The sequence below is a fragment of the Bos javanicus genome, chromosome 1 (assembly GCF_032452875.1).
Source record: "Bos javanicus breed banteng chromosome 1, ARS-OSU_banteng_1.0, whole genome shotgun sequence".
NCBI lineage: Eukaryota > Metazoa > Chordata > Mammalia > Artiodactyla > Bovidae > Bos > Bos javanicus.
Genome location: NC_083868.1, coordinates 68,838,383 through 68,855,000, shown reverse-complemented (window position 1 = coordinate 68,855,000; position 16,618 = coordinate 68,838,383). Strand labels below are relative to the sequence as shown.

At 43.8% G+C, this 16,618-nt stretch overlaps 1 protein-coding gene and 1 long non-coding RNA gene across 21 annotated transcripts in view; one reads left to right on the top strand and one right to left on the bottom strand.

Moving 5' to 3' along the window:
- KALRN (kalirin RhoGEF kinase) overlaps window positions 1-16,618 on the bottom strand; it is a 689,867-nt gene that overhangs the window by 509,669 nt on the left and 163,580 nt on the right. The gene's annotated exons all lie outside the window — the stretch shown is intronic.
- Window positions 4,502-8,047, top strand: LOC133242685 (uncharacterized). The gene is made up of 3 exons (XR_009734878.1): window positions 4,502-4,837; window positions 5,341-5,483; window positions 5,594-8,047. It is a non-coding gene; the product is annotated as an uncharacterized LOC133242685 (long non-coding RNA).

Genomic DNA, 16,618 nt, shown 5'->3' with positions numbered 1-16,618 from the left:
CCAGACCACCTGACCTGCCTCTTGAGAAATCTGTATGCAGGTCAGGAAGCAACAGTTAGAACTGGAGATGGAGCAACAGACTAGTTCCAAATAGGAAAAGGAGTACTTCAAGGCTGTATATTGTCACCCTGCTTATTTAACTTCTATGTAGAGTACATCATGAGAAACGCTGGACTGGAAGAAACACAAGCTGGAATCAAGATTGCCGGGAGAAATATCAATAACCTCAGATATGCAGATGACACCACCCTTATGGCAGAAAGTGAAGAGGAACTCAAAAGCCTCTGGATGAAAGTGAAAGTGGAGAGTGAAAAAGTTGGCTTAAAGCTCAACATTCAGAAAACTAAGATCATGGCATCCGGTCCCATCACTTCATGGGAAATAGATGGGGAAACAGTGGAAACAGTGTCAGACTTTATTTTTTTGGGCTCCAAAATCACTACAGATAGTGATTGCAGCCATGAAATTAAAAGACGCTTACTCCTTGGAAGGAAAGGTATGACCAACCTAGATAGCATATTCAAAAGCAGAGACATTACTTTGCCAACAAAGGTCCATCTAGTCAAGGCTATGGTTTTTCCTGTGGTCATGTATGGATGTGAGAGTTGGACTGTGAAGAAGGCTGAGCGCCAAAGAATTGATGCTTTTGAAGTGTGGTGTTGGAGAAGACTCTTGAGAGTCCCTTGGACTGCAAGGAGATCCAACCAGTCCATTCTGAAGGAGATCAGCCCTGGGATTTCTTTGGAGGGAATGATGCTGAAGCTGAAACTCCAGTACTTTGGCCACCTCATGTGAAGAGCTGACTCATTGGAAAAGACTCTGATGCTGGGAGGGATTGAGGGCAGGAGGAGAAGGGGACACCAGAGGATGAGATGGCTGGGTGGCATCACTGACTCGATGGACGTGAGTCTGAGTGAACTCCGGGAGTTGGTGATGGACACGGAGGCCTGGCGTGCTGCGATTCATGGGGTTGCAAAGATTCGGACACGACTGAGCATATGAACTGAAGAAAGAAAAAACTATTGCAACTACCTCCTAATTTGAGAGATGGCAAAATGTGACGGTAAAGGGGAATCTCATAATGAAACATGGGAACGTATTTATTACATTACTGGTTACTATTATACTCCAGGCACTAAGCTAAGTGTTTTAGATATATCTTTATTTAACTCAAAAACAACCCTTCAAGATAGAAATGTAGGATCTTATATAAAAGATCAGCATTTTACAGAAGAGATAATTGAGGTACAGAGGGTTTACATTATTTGCTTAAGATCCTCTAACTAGTCCATAAGAAAGGTGAGATATGAACCTATAACTATTTCACTCCAAACTCCATCTTTCTAACCTTTTACTCTTTGAACAAGGCTGGAGCATTTGATGCAAAGTGAAAACGAGCATCTGATGGAGACAGGGCTGAAACATTGAAACTGTCAGGATACATTAAAGGAGCTTATTAGAGTAAAATACTTAGAACTAGAATGGACCTTAAAGACAATGTATCACAAGCATATACTTTACAAAGAATCTAAAGCCCAGAGAGGGGATATGTCATTTGTGCAAGGTTATATAGCCAGTCCTAGTGGCTCAGACCATAAAGAATCTGTCTACAATGTGGGAGACCTGGATTCGATCCCTGGGTCAGGAAGATCCCCTGGAGAGAAGGGAATGGCTACCTACTCCAGTACGCTTGCCTGGAGAATTCCATGGACAGAGGAGCCTGGTGGGATTCAGTCCACGGGGTTGGCAAGGAGTCCAACACAACTGAGCAATTATCACTTTCACTTCACATACAGCCCATCAGTGTGAAAGCTAGGATTCTAGAATTTTGCTAGGTAATAAAATCAAGCTTGCTAGTCTATAATTGCCTGAATCTGGCAATTCCCATCTTTTTACATCCTAGGCATTTCCCATTCTTATGCATTGATTTCTTAGTGATTTGCCTGTGATGACATAGGCAAGTTCCTTCAGTGTTCCAGGATGCAATTTATTCAAGACTGAGATACAGAGCATTCTCAAAGCAGTGTGGGGAGGTGGACAGAGCAGGAGGGCCGGGGGTTCTAATCCCCCTAGCTCTAGAAACCCTGCAGGCTTAATTTCTCTGTCTTGTGGATTCATATGTAAAACGAGGCTAACAACACTAATCTCACACAGAGACAATGTCTACAAAGTCCCGATGGTGCATCAATGGCAAGTATTTTGGCTAAGATTGTTGCAATAGCTTGGGGTTTGTATTATGCCCTCACCTTTCTTGGCCGTCAGTTCTTACGTGGATAATCTGTTGTGCATTTTCCAATCTGAACTATACCTTCTTTGGCTGGATACAGTGGGAGCAGGATGACAGACTTGACCCTTGCCTTCTCCATTTCCCTTTAAGATGATTCAACTTTTCCAAGAAGAAAACCAAAACCCTTCTCTATACTGTTCTCAAGCTTGCCTCCTGCTAGCTTTAGTTTTATTACCTGACTTTACTTTAAATTTTTGTATAAGGCCTTTAAACATCTAGCTCCTCGAAGAAGACCCTTTCCCTTCATAATTCATGCTGCTCATCTTAAAGTGAAGACCAACCTCTTTCCAAAGTGTGGGCAGTCCTCAAGATTTCATAGTCACTTGAAGCTCAAGGTCAAAGCAACCTACATCTAAACTTCCAACCATTGGGAATTGAGTGCCAGTACAGGAAAAACCCCTTCCTACCTTTTCAGGGATCTTTGTTCTTCTAGTTATACATGTGTGAAAAGACAATGTGTGATAATTATGTTGCAGGCTGCCAGGAGCTAGGGCGGACCCTCAAGCTGGGAAGTGGAAACTGCCAAAGAAACTGAGTAGCCAGGATGTGGGCTGACTTAACAGTCCTACTTTCTATTTTAAAGGCACCCAACTAGGGGGAAGCATGTGCCCAGCTCCACAGTCAGCCACTCTATGGAAAGCCCAGCTGGTGAAACCAGCGGGCATAACCAAGGCACCTCCACCTCTGTGGTGATAGCCTACCTCACAAAATACATGCTTTGTAAATCAAGCATCACAAGAGCCCAAATTTCAGCTCCCGCTTTTGCAAGTCCTCGTGACTATTCTGTTATTGCTGCTTTTGTGGGACTTGGCAGTAAATGTTTGCTACAAGGATTAAAGGCTGCTGGAGACCTGGGTTCAATCCCTGCGTCAGGAAGATCCCCTGGAGAAGGAAATGGGAACCCACTGCAGTATTCTTGCCTAGGAAATCCCATGGACAGGGGAGCCTGGTGGGCTACAGTCCCTGGGGTCACAAAAGAGTCAGACACGACTGAGTGACTGACACACCTACAGGTGGAAATCCTAAGTGCCTTTCATACCTGATGTGAAGTCTCACACCTACCCTCTGAGATATATATTATTTCTACATTTTATGGATGAAAACTAAAAGTGAGTGAAATCAAATAATTTACCCAAAGTTATAGGACTAGGGCATAGGGAACTCTATTCAATATTCTGTGAATAAAACCTATATGAGAAAAGAATCTGAAAATAATATCTGTGTATATATAATTGAATCACTTTGCTGTACACCTGAAACACAGCATTGTAAATAAACTATACTCCAATAAATTAAAAAAAAAAACTGAAAAAGCACAAAGTTATAGGGCTAGGAAAGGATGAAGTCACAATTTGAATTCAGGTCTATTCCATTCCGATAACTGTGCACAAAACCTCAAATTATATGGATCTATCTCATCTAGTTCCTGAGCACTCTGGGTCAAGGCACATTCGAAGCATCAGCAGTCTTAGACACACAGTTTGATGTGACTGGGTTGAGCCTCCAGTGCCTGAGTTTCTATAGAGTCAGAAGATAGTCAGACTGCTGAGCCTCTGCCTCGGTTTCCTGCTGAGCACGGCAATTAGTACCCTGCAGCTAGCATTGTGATCTCAAGCTCCACCTGACTGATTAGAGCCTTGCTCATCATTTGCCATGCCCCTCAACTGGAGCAGACCGGAGGGAAATGTCTTAGCCCTGTGCTCCCAAGTCACTGTCTGGGAGCCTGCCAGGAGTGGATAGATTGCCCCACAGGGTAGGACCACAGACTCCCTTGACCCTGAGGGTCTCTCACCACTTGTAGACTCCGGTGACACCCGCTCCCAGGATTACCCTTATCTTCCCCTACCTTGGATGGTGGATGGTGGTGCTGGCCTGAAAGAAACTTTCTTTTGTGATGCTCCATTGGATCCCATGTATTTCACTGCTCAGTTGTGTCCGACTCTTTGCAACCCCATGAACTATAGCCTGCCAGGATCTTCTGTCCATGGGATTTTTCCAGGCAAGAATATTGGAGTGGGTTGCTATTTCCTTAAGCATCACAAAAGAAAGTTTCTTTCAGGCCAGCGCCACAATCTACCATCCAAGGTAGGGGAAGGAGATTAGGGCAATCCTGGGAGGGGGTGTTATCAGAGTCTACAAGTGATGAGAGACCCTCAGGGTCAAGAGGCTAAGCATAAGAAGTCTTCTGCAGTGACCTGGGTTGTCCTAGATCCATGGTGGCAACTATTTCCACCAAGCCCTGTAAGCACAGGCCAGAGACTGGCCAGATGCTCACCAAACCCATTCCCTCTTCTTCTGGAGGACACAATTCTTATTTTTTCCACTCTCCCTTGCATTTCAGAGCAGTCATGTGACTGAGCTCTAGCCAATGAAATATGGGCAGAAATGTTATGTGCCACTTCCAGGGCTAGCCCATAAAATCGTCCCACACATGTGTCCTCTACTCTCTCTCTCTCCTCTTCTGAAGGCTGAAAGCAGAATTCCACTAGAGGACTCCAAGGAATGGCAGAGTCACTAAAGAGAAATGGAACATCTGGAGTGAACTATGATGTGAGCAAGAAATAAGCTTCTATTACACTACCCCTGATACTTGTAGATTATTTTAGTAGGCAACATATGATGACCAATTAGCAGAGAACACCAACACTGTTGACATAATTTTGGGTGAAACATGGTGATGGTAAACTACGCAGGCTGAAGAAATTACTTTCTCCATTCCAAAATCTCTGTCTAGTGTTAATGTGTGAGGAGTAGACAGGTCTCATTTAAAAGCAATAAGGATATGGCAGTGATGCGGGTACCAAAACTTGTGGTAGTTTTGTGGGAGATAAATATAAAAAAAGGAATAATTTAGGGGGACTTAGAACTACTTAGGACTCAGTAGTTAGCTGGGCTCTCTATTCTCCTCTCTGAAAAAGTTGATCCATTCCCATGCCTCTGACAAACACATGTGAAAGTATCAGGTAAATTTCAAAGATAGATAGATATTAACACAAAGCACTGTGATTGTTTTTATTCCCAAATCTAAATTCTTGACCTTGTCTCTCACCCAGCCTAGCTCCAGCTGCATGGCCAACCACCAGCAGGTATTTCCATTTGGATGCAAAGTTCAAATCTTCCTCTATTCTCAACTTTGTCCCCATCCTGTCAGAGAGGGGAATCATCACTTGCTTCACACCTAACATATGCCATATCCGTATGTAATAATTATAATATATAATATTATATATACATGATTATAGTAATCACCTAATTAAATTCTCTTATATTCTTTCCTGATATAAATGTCATTATCTCATTTTGCAGATGTGGAAACTGAGATTCATAGAAGTTATAAAACGATTTGGCCAAGGTCACACAATTGGTAACCAGGAAGAACAATTTTCATTTATGTAAAACCTATAACTGATGAGAGTGCTTCCTTAAACAGCTAAATACACCTGGCGGTGTGCTACAGCCTATTGTTCTGGTGCCCAAGAGCCAGTGGTAATCATCAGAATTTTTGCCAGCTGGTTGTTAAATAGGTTGGTAGCTTGAAAACTGCCACAGACAGAAGTATTTACACGTTGGAAATTGGCAAATGCTACAAAGGCTACAATCAGGACTTTCATTCCTCCATCACTAACAACTCTTTCTATTTGGACCAGTTAGTCAGGCAACACTGTTGTTCTGTTGAGATTTCAGGAACAAGAATTAGGAGGAAAAAGCCTTATGGAAGACTTTGCAAACAAAAAACTAACAAAAGTAAAGGCAAACATTACCAAGATACAAAGCAGTGAGGAAGAAGTATGAGTCCCTCAGAATGGCTCAAGCGTCTAACAATTCCATACAAGCTCTCCCAGTAAACTGGTAAGAATGAAAAAGAACGATGCCAGTTTAGGAGGAGAAGCAGTTAAACTGTAGGGCAATGTGAAGAAATGCTATGGAAAGAAAGATCACAGAGATTTAGTTTAGAACTAAGGGACGAGGGAGGTATTACAAGCCCCTTGGGGTCACTTCTGAACTAGGGATTATTAAAAAAATTTTTTAACCCCCAAATCTGCAGTTAGCACATTAATGCAGCAGCACGGATAATCCAAAGCAGAAGATAAAATCACATGATGCATTCCAAAGCCAAAGATAAATAACTGGAATACTTCCTTTGATCAGCTGCACATAGTTTACCTTTTGTAATCAAAGTACCTTAATTAGATGAGCATGTGTATATATACAGTATTTAGGGAAAGGAGGTTAGAAGCTTACAAAGTGGTTAGGGGCATTCAGCCTGCATTCACTTTTTTTTTTTTTAAGTAAACACTCCCCCTGTGGACAATAATCCCCATGTGAAAAATAAAAAAATCGGTGTTTTTATTTGTGGCCTAGAGGAATTATTCCCAAACCTGGCTTATCATCAAAGTTGGCTGAAAAAAAATTTAAACATAGACTTTGGTATCTATATTTAGATTTAGATTCAAGGAGTATAAGAAACAATATGTGTTTGCCAGAACTGAACTGAAAGACTCATAAAAGCATAACACCAAAGCAATAATTTTTGTTAAAGGATTAAAGAATCCTAAGAAGAAACCTAAACAAGGTTGACCAACCAACCCCAGTAAGGCCAGGGAGGGAAAAACACTTAGGGCAGAGGGACTGAGGGAATTCCAGTTTTTGAAGAGATTACACCAGATGAAGCTGGACTCTAGGAAGGAATACTAATTGCCACTTATTAGCTATGTTTGAAAAGCAGAGACATTACTTTGCCAACAAAGGTCCATCTACTCAAGGCTATGGTTTTTCCAGTGGTCATGTATGGATGTGAGAGTTGGACTGTGAAGAAAGCTGAGCGCCGAAGAATTGATGCTTTTGAACTGTGGTGTTGGAGAAGACTCTTGAGAGTCCCTTGGCCTGCAAGGAGATCCAACCCGTCCATCCTAAAGGAGATCAGTCCTGGGTGTTCTTTGGAAGGAGTGATACTAAAGCTGAAACTCCAGTACTTTGGCCACCTCATGTGAAGAGTTGACTCATTGGAAAAGACCCTGATGCTTGGAGGGATTGGGGGCAGGAGGAGAAGGGGATGACAGAGGATGAGATGGCTGGATGGCATCACCAACTCAATGGACGTTTCAGTGAACTCCGGGAGTTGGTGATGGACAGGGAGGCCCGGTGTGCTGCGATTCATGGGGTCGCAAAGAGTCAGACATGACTGAGGGACTGAACTGAACTGACTGAGCTATGTTTGGGGAGAAGGCAATGGCACCCCACTCCAGTACTCTTGCCTGGAGAATCCCATGGACGGAGGAGCCTGGTAGGCTGCAGTCCATGGGATCTCGAAGAGTCGGACATGACTGAGTGACTTCACTTTCACTTTTCACTTTCATGCATTGGAGGAGGAAATGGCAACCCACTCCAGTGTTCTTGCCTGGAGAATCCCAGGGATGGGGGAGCCTGGTGGGCTGCCGTCTATGGGGTCGCACAGAGTCAGACATGACTGAAGCAACTTAGCAGCAGCAGCTATGTTTGGAGGGTGAATGACAATCTCACTGGGCTTCAGAATTCTTATCTATGGGATGAGGAGATTCACGCCAAAACTGAGAGGTGCTTTCCATTCTCCAACTGCCTATCACAGTTTCTAGCACAGAGGAGTTCATTGTTAGCTACTGCTCTATTATTATTTTCTCCTTTCACCCTGCTTTGGGAACATTATCCATTTCCAAAGCTATAGAAGCTGTTGCCTGGGTGCTGCCAACTCCCTCTCCTGCAGCACCCTACAGCAGGCTCAGAGTACAGAGTACAGGATGACACTGCACCAGGCCAAAAATCAAAAGAGCCCCTTTCACATGGCTCTGCTTTCAACTCTGCATGACCTTGAACAAGCTTGCTTCCCTTGGTCTCAGTTTCTAGTCCTGAAATGGGCACAATAAAAAAGAACCTGTCCTGGCCAGAAAGCTCTAATGAAGAGCCCAGGAGAATGGGTTAATATTAAGCTCCAGACAGCTCAGGGATAACAAGACAGTTGTCACTGTCCCTGGGAAGCTCTCCCTCCCTCCTGTGTCAGGGAGATGGTTGGTACTCCCAACCTGCTGCGCTGAGCTTCTGCTCATTGGAGACTTGATGACAGATGACACCAAGTTTCTGGGAGACAAAATGATCTCTCCAGTCTCAGAGCTCTGCAGTGAGGAGGAGGGAGGATAGGAAGCTTCCCCTGAGTACTGCAACCAAGGTTCCTGAGAGCAGCACATAAAACATTCATGGAACTCGAGCCACCACTAGAACATGTCCGGGGGTATAGGAAACAAGCAAAGCTAAGAGTGGAGAATGCTTCTGGCCTACCCTGCCAGCTGCCAAAACCCAATGGGAACCCGCTGGGGCCAGCCAGGAGCAGCAGGACAGTCATAGAGGGCCACAGCAGCTTGAAAGCACCAGAGACTCTGGAAGAGTCTCAGGAATTAAGGGAAGGGTACTTTGTTCCCTACCAGAGAGGAAAACAGGCATGTCTTGAAAAAAAAAAAAAAAGGTGGTGACGCAAAATTAGGAGGGAAGGACCCTAGTTTGTACCTGTTGTAAGAGATCATCACAGGAGAGATGAACAAAGGCCACATGTTGGAGAAGGCAGACTTGGGAAGAGGGAAAGGCTGATGAGTTTGTGAGAATGCAACCTGAATAAAAGTGAAGGAGAGAGACAAAGAGGAGGAGAGAGGGTTCCAAAAAATTAGGATACCCAAACTTAATTAAAAGAGTAGGGTGGAGTGGCTGCTACTTATCAATACAGGAAAGAAAATTCTAGATCTTTATGCTGACTTCTTTCTAATTTAAATTTTCTAAGTCACTTCCATGTAAATGAAGTACACCAAACACATGGGATTTCACACTTCCAACTTGAGTTAGCTCTGAAGTCACCATATTTTCTCTCCATCCACCCCATCCCCTCATCAAGTGAAGGGAGGTAGGAGGTAGGGAGGGGTGACAGGGTGAGGAGTGACAGAAAATGCCCAGATGGCCCTAGCCTGCTGACTGGGTCATCCTCATTTCCAGCAGCTCTTGCTCATAGCTCCAAAGCCCAAGTCTAACTAGAGATGAGGAGATAGCCCAGGTAAAAGCCACTTCTTCCTAAGATGGAAGCCACATCATTGGAGTAACTCCCATGGCTACGTTTATGGACTTAATTCATATCAAATTGATTTCAGTTCAGTTCAGTTCAGTCACTCAGTCGTGTCCGACTCTTTGCGACCCCATGAATTGCAGCACGCCAGGCCTCCCTGTCCATCACCAACTCCCGGAGTTCACTCAAACTCGTGTCCATCGAGTCGGTGATGCCATCCAGCCATCTCATCCTCTGTCATCCCCTTCTCCTCCTGCCCCCAATCCCTCCCAGCATCACAGTTTTTTCCAATGAGTCAACTCTTCACATGAGGTGGCCCAAGTATTGGAGTTTCGGCTTTAGCATCAGTCCTTCCAAAGAACACCCAGGACTGATCTCCTTTAGAATGGACTGGTTGGATCTCCTTGCAGTTCAAGGGACTCTCAAGAGTCTTCTCCAACACCACTCCTTTTCCTATTTGGAACCAGTCTGTCGTTCCATGTCCAGTTCTAACTGTTGCTTCCTGACCTACATACAGGTTTCTCAAGAGGCAGGTCAGGTGGTCTGGTATTCCCATCTCTTTCAGAATTTTCCATAGTTTATTGTGATCCACACAGTCAAAGGCTTTGGCATAGTCAAATTAATTTACATATCCTTAAAAGTTAAACATTCTTCAAAAGTAAACATTCCCATCTTCTACTTGTTTATGTTTAATGTTCTCCATCAGATCTGGAGTTCCCAATGGCAGCTCTAGACTTCTCCCTTCCCACCAGGAGCTTTGGGAGAACAGAAATCATACCCATCAAACTGTACAGACCCCAGCAGAGCCATAAACAGGACTTCGTGAATACTTTTTGATGAGGATGGCATTTTAAATCCTTGTTATTCCCTAAGGATTCTCCTCCAGGAAGAGAAAAGTTCTGAGAACTAGCAATGCCTGTTAAAAAGGAAAACACACAAGGTTCCAGTCTTCCGTGGGGAGGGCCAAGGCCTGGAGTGACCAGGAGCTCAGCCAGCCGGAGTCAAGGAAAGCCATTGTTCTTCCCGCTATGAAGGACGACTTGCACCATGCAATGTCTCCACCACCCTCTGAGCCCCAAATTCAGCTGGGACTTCCCAGATCTCACAATCCTGCATTGGTTAGGATTGTGTTTGGCCGAGAATAATGGAAAACCCCACTTATACAAGTAAGGTGCTTATATGTCTCAAGAAACAAGAAGTCTGGAGCTGGCAATCTGGAGCTACTTCAATGGTGACTATATTCTTGATCCACCATCTTTGCACATGGCTTTTGTCTCTTGGTCACAAGATGGCCGCAACACCTCCTGGCATCTTGGTCCCATTCCAGGAAGGAAGAAGGGTGAAAAGCAAACAGCTTTCTCTTTGGGTGTTTTTATCTTTACTTGAGAAGAGAAGGCCTTCCCATTGACTTGTGCCTACATATCAAAAGAATCATGTCACATGGTCTCTCCTAGTGGCAAAGGAAGCTGGAAATGTAAGTATTTCACTCTCCACCCTTCATAATAAATGAAGAAAAGGGAGAAGGTCTTTGGAATAGATGCGAGGTGTACCAGCTGCAGTATTTGTGCCATTCATACAGATTCACAAATCAAAAGGACACACCCTCCTAAAAGGGATGATGTGGGGTGCCTCTTGATTGTCTGTTCTCTTAAATGGGGAAGGCTGTGAAAAAATGTACCCAAGGCTCAGAAAAGACTCCTGGGCTCCCAAATGTGCCCCCTTCCACTGAACATGCTGAGTCACTTTTACATGTATTGCTCACCACAATTCCCCAGGGCACGGATAACCTATCCCACTTTTAAAGATAAAGAAGGAAAGGCTAATACCAAATGTCCATGGCTTACAAGAGGGAGAAACAGATTCTGAACCCAGATTTCTAGTCTCAAATCAGTGCTCTTTTCTTTACACCATTGGTCATTCTTATACTGCAGCCTATTCCTGCTGTAATCCCTGAACCCTTCCTGTTTATGACAATCCTTTCCCCTTTTAAAATGGAGATTAATGCAAAAGGAGAAGACAGGTCATAGGGAATCTGGAAAATACCATAAAAGGTTGGAAAAGATCAGGAACCTCTCACTCTTGCCAACAGAATGTGCATCTCACTCTCCCAAAACTCACCCAAAAGAGGTTTTAAAAAACCAAATTCATGAATAGAAGATGTCTTCCAGGGGTCATCTGCTCCATGGCCCTCACTCCACCCACCTCAAACTGCAGAGACAGATCTTGGAGTTCCCTGGCATGTCTGCGACTACCCCCCAATGCAGGTTGCTGCACAGGCTCGGCATTGCTCAGGCTAGCCACACTCCTCCAGCAGAGCACTTCTATCCCTGCATGGCAATTGCCTGGCCACTGTTTTGACTTTCATACAAGACCCTTCACTTGTCAAGAAAAAAGGACTGTGTCTAATTCAATATCCTATCTGCAGCATCTAGCATGATGCCTGGTACATGGTAAGGTCTTAATAAAATATATTCAAATAAATAATGCAAAACATCAATTCTTATTGTAGTATCTGTGTATTTCTTTTTGTCCTCTCCAGAGTAGAAACAGAAAGCAGCTGGTCACTCTGGTAGGAGCTCAAATAGACTCCACAGACTCCAAGGATAGTAGAATTCGAGCCATTCAGCACAAATTTCTTCGGATGTAAGATCCAAGGAGGCTGAAATCTACAGCATTGGAAATGTTTCTGTATTTTGGGGTGGGTTGAGGGTGTGAGAAGGAGAAGGAAATGAGCTCTGAACTTCTAACTCTTAGTGGGACTCTTGGTGCAAGAAAAACAGAGAAGAAGGGAAATGGGAAGAAGCGCAGCCTGGAAGCAACAAGAGTGAATGCCAGACGCTACGTGAGCTTCCCATTCAGCGAATCGGTGCTTCGCCACACAGGCAGCCTGGACTCGACTTCAAAGTCCCCCTGCCTCTGGCTTCTCAGGCTCTTTTTTTAGCTTAAGTCCATCCTACTGCTTTGCCCTGACCCCTGGTACCCTGCCCCTGACTCTCTCCTAGCACTGATCCATCACGCTTTCATAGATTCCCTGAGTCTAGCTGAGGCCCCAAGATCCATTCCTGCTCTGCCCACTGCAGCCTGATGGAGGAGGAGGATGAAGAAGCGAAAGGCACCTCTTAAGTAGCGGTTCCTAGCCTCCCTGGAGTCAATGACCCCTTTAAGAATCTGAGAAAAGCCACAGACTTTGCCCCTGCTACAATTGCACATATGCATACAACCACAAAATTTTCATGTGATTATAGGAGCTTGAACAGGCTTCCCAGGTGGCTTAGTGGTAAAGAATCCAAGGAGCCTGGTGGGCTACAGTCCACAGGGCTGCAAACAGTCAGACATGACTGAGCATGCACGCACATAGGAGCTGGGCAGACCTCCAACAAAGCCTACTCATGAACCCAGAATAAGAACTCCGGGTCCAAGGGCAGGCACAACTTTTGTCTTAGGGCTGTTGCACTCCCTGGGAGAAGCTCTCAATGGCCTGGGCAGGCCACTCCCAGCTTGTCTTTCCCACATGGAAGCTTTTGGAACAGTGAGAACACAAATTGTCTCTTTGATCCCTCCCACCTGAGAATCCTTTAATGAAAACACTAAGTGTTTACTGTGTGGCAAGCTGTGGGAAGTCAAAGGAGTGACACACATCTTCTGGAAATCTAATCTTCACAATGAACTTGTGGAGCAGATATTCTCCCTTTCAGATGAGGAAATCAGGCTTAAAGAAGTTAAGGAATCAGGTGGTCACACAAATGCATAGTGGGTTATGGAATACAGAATCAGACCCAGGCTTATCAGGGGTCCATGGCTGCTCTGTGTGCACCACATTCGAAACAGTTCCCAAGCCTAGATTACCGTTGGAAGTAAGCAAAAGAAAGCTCCCCTGGCCACCCAAAATCTAACCCCTCCCTCCATGCCCACAAAAGCCTACAATTCCACAATCGGAAATCTAGCCAAAGAGAGAACTAATGCCTCATGGTTATGAAGCCATTTCTCTGGTTCTATATCAGTGTGGTTTTGCTGTTTGGACAGCTCATGGAATTGTCACCTGAGTCACTGAGTGTAGACCAGAAGACAGGGTAGGGAGCACTCCAGCAGGAAGTAGTGAAAGCAGCTGAAGGTGGGTTGGAGGACATGCTAGAGAGCATCTTCAAAGATGCAATGAAGAAAACTAGCTGGCAGATGGAAGGAACATTCCCCGATAAACTGTAAAGCAAGAAAAAATAATAAGACAACACCTGAAAAAGTCCTTCCTATGAACAACACTGTAGGAGCTTGAGGTCAAAGCAGAGGACAAGTCCTACCTTGTTAGGTAGCTGTTGGAGGGTTTGGGGCTGGAAATGGCCTTTAGAATGGACTATTTTCACATGCTGAGACTAAGCTGGCGATCAAGCCCAACAAAGATCATTCAGGAAAGATGTCACCCATAGCTGGAAGAATGTCACAGCTTGGGAGGAGTGGGGTGGGGACTAAGTCAGCCTATGATTTGACAGAGTCTGGAATCCAGGAGACAGTGAAAGCAATTTGGGAGCAAATGAGGGGAGAGGAAAAGACCTCATTCTGGGTGTCTGTTTATAACCAGCACCTAGGGCTTACTTTTAGAGGCCAGAGGCAAGGGCTTGGTAAGCAAGAGGGCTGGTCTTGACTAAAGCACCTGATGAAGGTTGGGCCCCTTCCCCCAGCATCATGGAAATTCAGGAAATCAAATTAAAAAATTATAACATAGAATGAAAATTAAAAGTTTAACATGCTATAAGTCTGCAGAATAGCATATTCTCCAAACATATTAGAATTGATATAAGGCAAAGCTAGTCAACAATACCATTATGTATGTATGTAAAGATTAAAAAAGTGTTTATAATTTTTTGTTAAAATAATCCCAAATGGTCAACAATAAGAGTGCAGTTAAATAAATCACAGCATAATTGTTAGGTATGTAGGGTCTGAAATCAGAATGCTTAAAGTCCTGGCTTTGTCAGTCAAGAATTATGTGCCCTTTTGAAAATTTAGTTCCTTAAGCCTCCATTTCCTCACCTGTAAATGGGTATAATTATAGTAATTGCCTTCTGGTATTATTATTTGGCACAGTGCTTGATATATTCCTAGATAACTATATAGCAAGAAATTATTCCAGAAAATGTTAGCTGGCAGTTTCGTTGTCATTTTAGAAAGCAGGGAAAATCACCAGGCCATTCAGGTATGACCTAAATCAAATCCCTTGTGATTATACAGTGGAGGTGATGAATAGATTCAAGGGATTAGATCTGGTAGACAGAGTGCCTGAAGAACTGGGCAGAGGTTTGTAACACTGCAGAGGAGGCAGTGACCAAAAACACTCCAAAGAAATGCAAGGAGGCAAAGTGGTTGTCTGAGGAGGCCTTTCAAATAACTGAGTAAAGAAGAGAAGTGAAAAGCAAGGGAAAAAGGGAAAGATATACCCAATGAATGCAGAGTTCCAGAGAATAGCAAGGAGAGATAAGAATGTCTTCTTCAAGATAGAACACTACTGAGCCATTAAAAATAATTTATAGAAATATAATATTGGAAGATGTTTACAAATAACTTGTTTGGGGTTTTAAGAAGGAAATTATAAAAGCATGCATGCTTTATTTTTGTTATTCCTACATTTATATAGTTCTGTATCTATGTTTTATACATGTATTTTTTTCAATTTAAATATAGTTGATTTACAACATTGTGTTAGTTTCAACGTGTATGTATTTATGTGATTAAAAAGATGAGAAAAAGATTCAGAAAAGACTAGCCAAGGAGAAAAAGAAAGCACTTTTGCACTCAGAAATGAAGACAAGAAAGACCAACTTCAATACAGCCAGAAAAAGCTCTAACGGAGTATGACCCTGAGGAATTTCTTTGATGTGAGCTTATAGAAAATTCCTGGCTGTCACTGCTGCCCCTGCCTTCACCCTGCCCTTCTTTTCACTTGTCCTCAGTCCATGAACCAGGATTTGAATCTTCAATTGCAGGAGGGTGGAGAAGAGCTACTCCACGTTCAAGGTCAGGAGGGCTGGCCGTGAGGAGATATCCCTCTTCCAAGGTAAGGAGCAGCAGCTGCGCCTTGCTGGAGCAGCTGTGAAGAGATATTCCACGTCCAAGATAAGAGAAACCCAAGTAAGATGGTAGGTGTTGCGAGAGGCATCAGAGGGCAGACACACTGAAACCATACTCACAGAAAACTAGTGAATCTGAACACACGGACCACAGCCTTGTCTAACTCAATGAAACTAAGCCATGCCGTGTGGGGCCACCAAAGATGGGCGGGTCATGGTGGAGAGGTCTAACAGAATGTGGTCCCCTGGAGAAGGGAATGGCAAACCACTTCAGTATTCTTGCCTTGAGAACCCCATGAGCAGTATGAAAAAGCAAAATGATAGGATACTGAAAGAGGAACTCCCCAGGTCAGTAGGTGCCCAATATGCTACAAGAGATCAGTGGAGAAATAACTCCAGAAAGAATGAAGGGATGGAGCCAAAGCAAAAACAATACCCAGTTGTGGATGTGACTGGTGATAGAAGCAAGGTCTGATGTTGTAAAGAGCAATATTGCATAGGAACCTGGAATCTTAGGTCCATGAATCAGGGCAAATTGGAAGTGGTCAAACAGGAGATGGCAAGAGTGAACGTCGACATTCTAGGAATCAGCAAACTAAAATGGACTGGAATGGGTGAATTTAACTCAGATGACCATTATATCTACTACTGTGGGCAGGAATCCCTTAGAAGAAATGGAGTAGCCATTATGGTCAACAAAAGAGTCTGAAATGCAGTACTTGGATGCAATCTCAAAAATGACAAAATGATCTCTGTTCGTTTCCAAGGCAAATCATTCAATATCATGGTAATCCAAGCCTATGCCCCAACCAGTAACGCTGAGGAGCTGAAGTTAAATGGTTCTATGAAGACTAACAGACCTTTTAGAACTAACAAACACCCCAAAAAGATGTCCTTTTCATTATAGGGGACTGGAATGCAAAAGTAGAAAGTCAAGAAACACCTGGAATAACAGGAAAATCTGGCCTTGGAATACAGAATGAAGCAGGGCAAAGGTTAATAGAGTTTTGCCAAGAGAACGCACTGGTCATACCAAACACCTTCTTCCAACAACACAAGAGAAGACCCTACACATGGACATCACCAGATGGTCAACACCGAAATCAGACTGATTATATTCTTTGCATCCAAAGATGGAGAAGCTCTATACAGTCCACAAAAACAAGACCAGGAGCTGACTGTGGCTCAGATCAT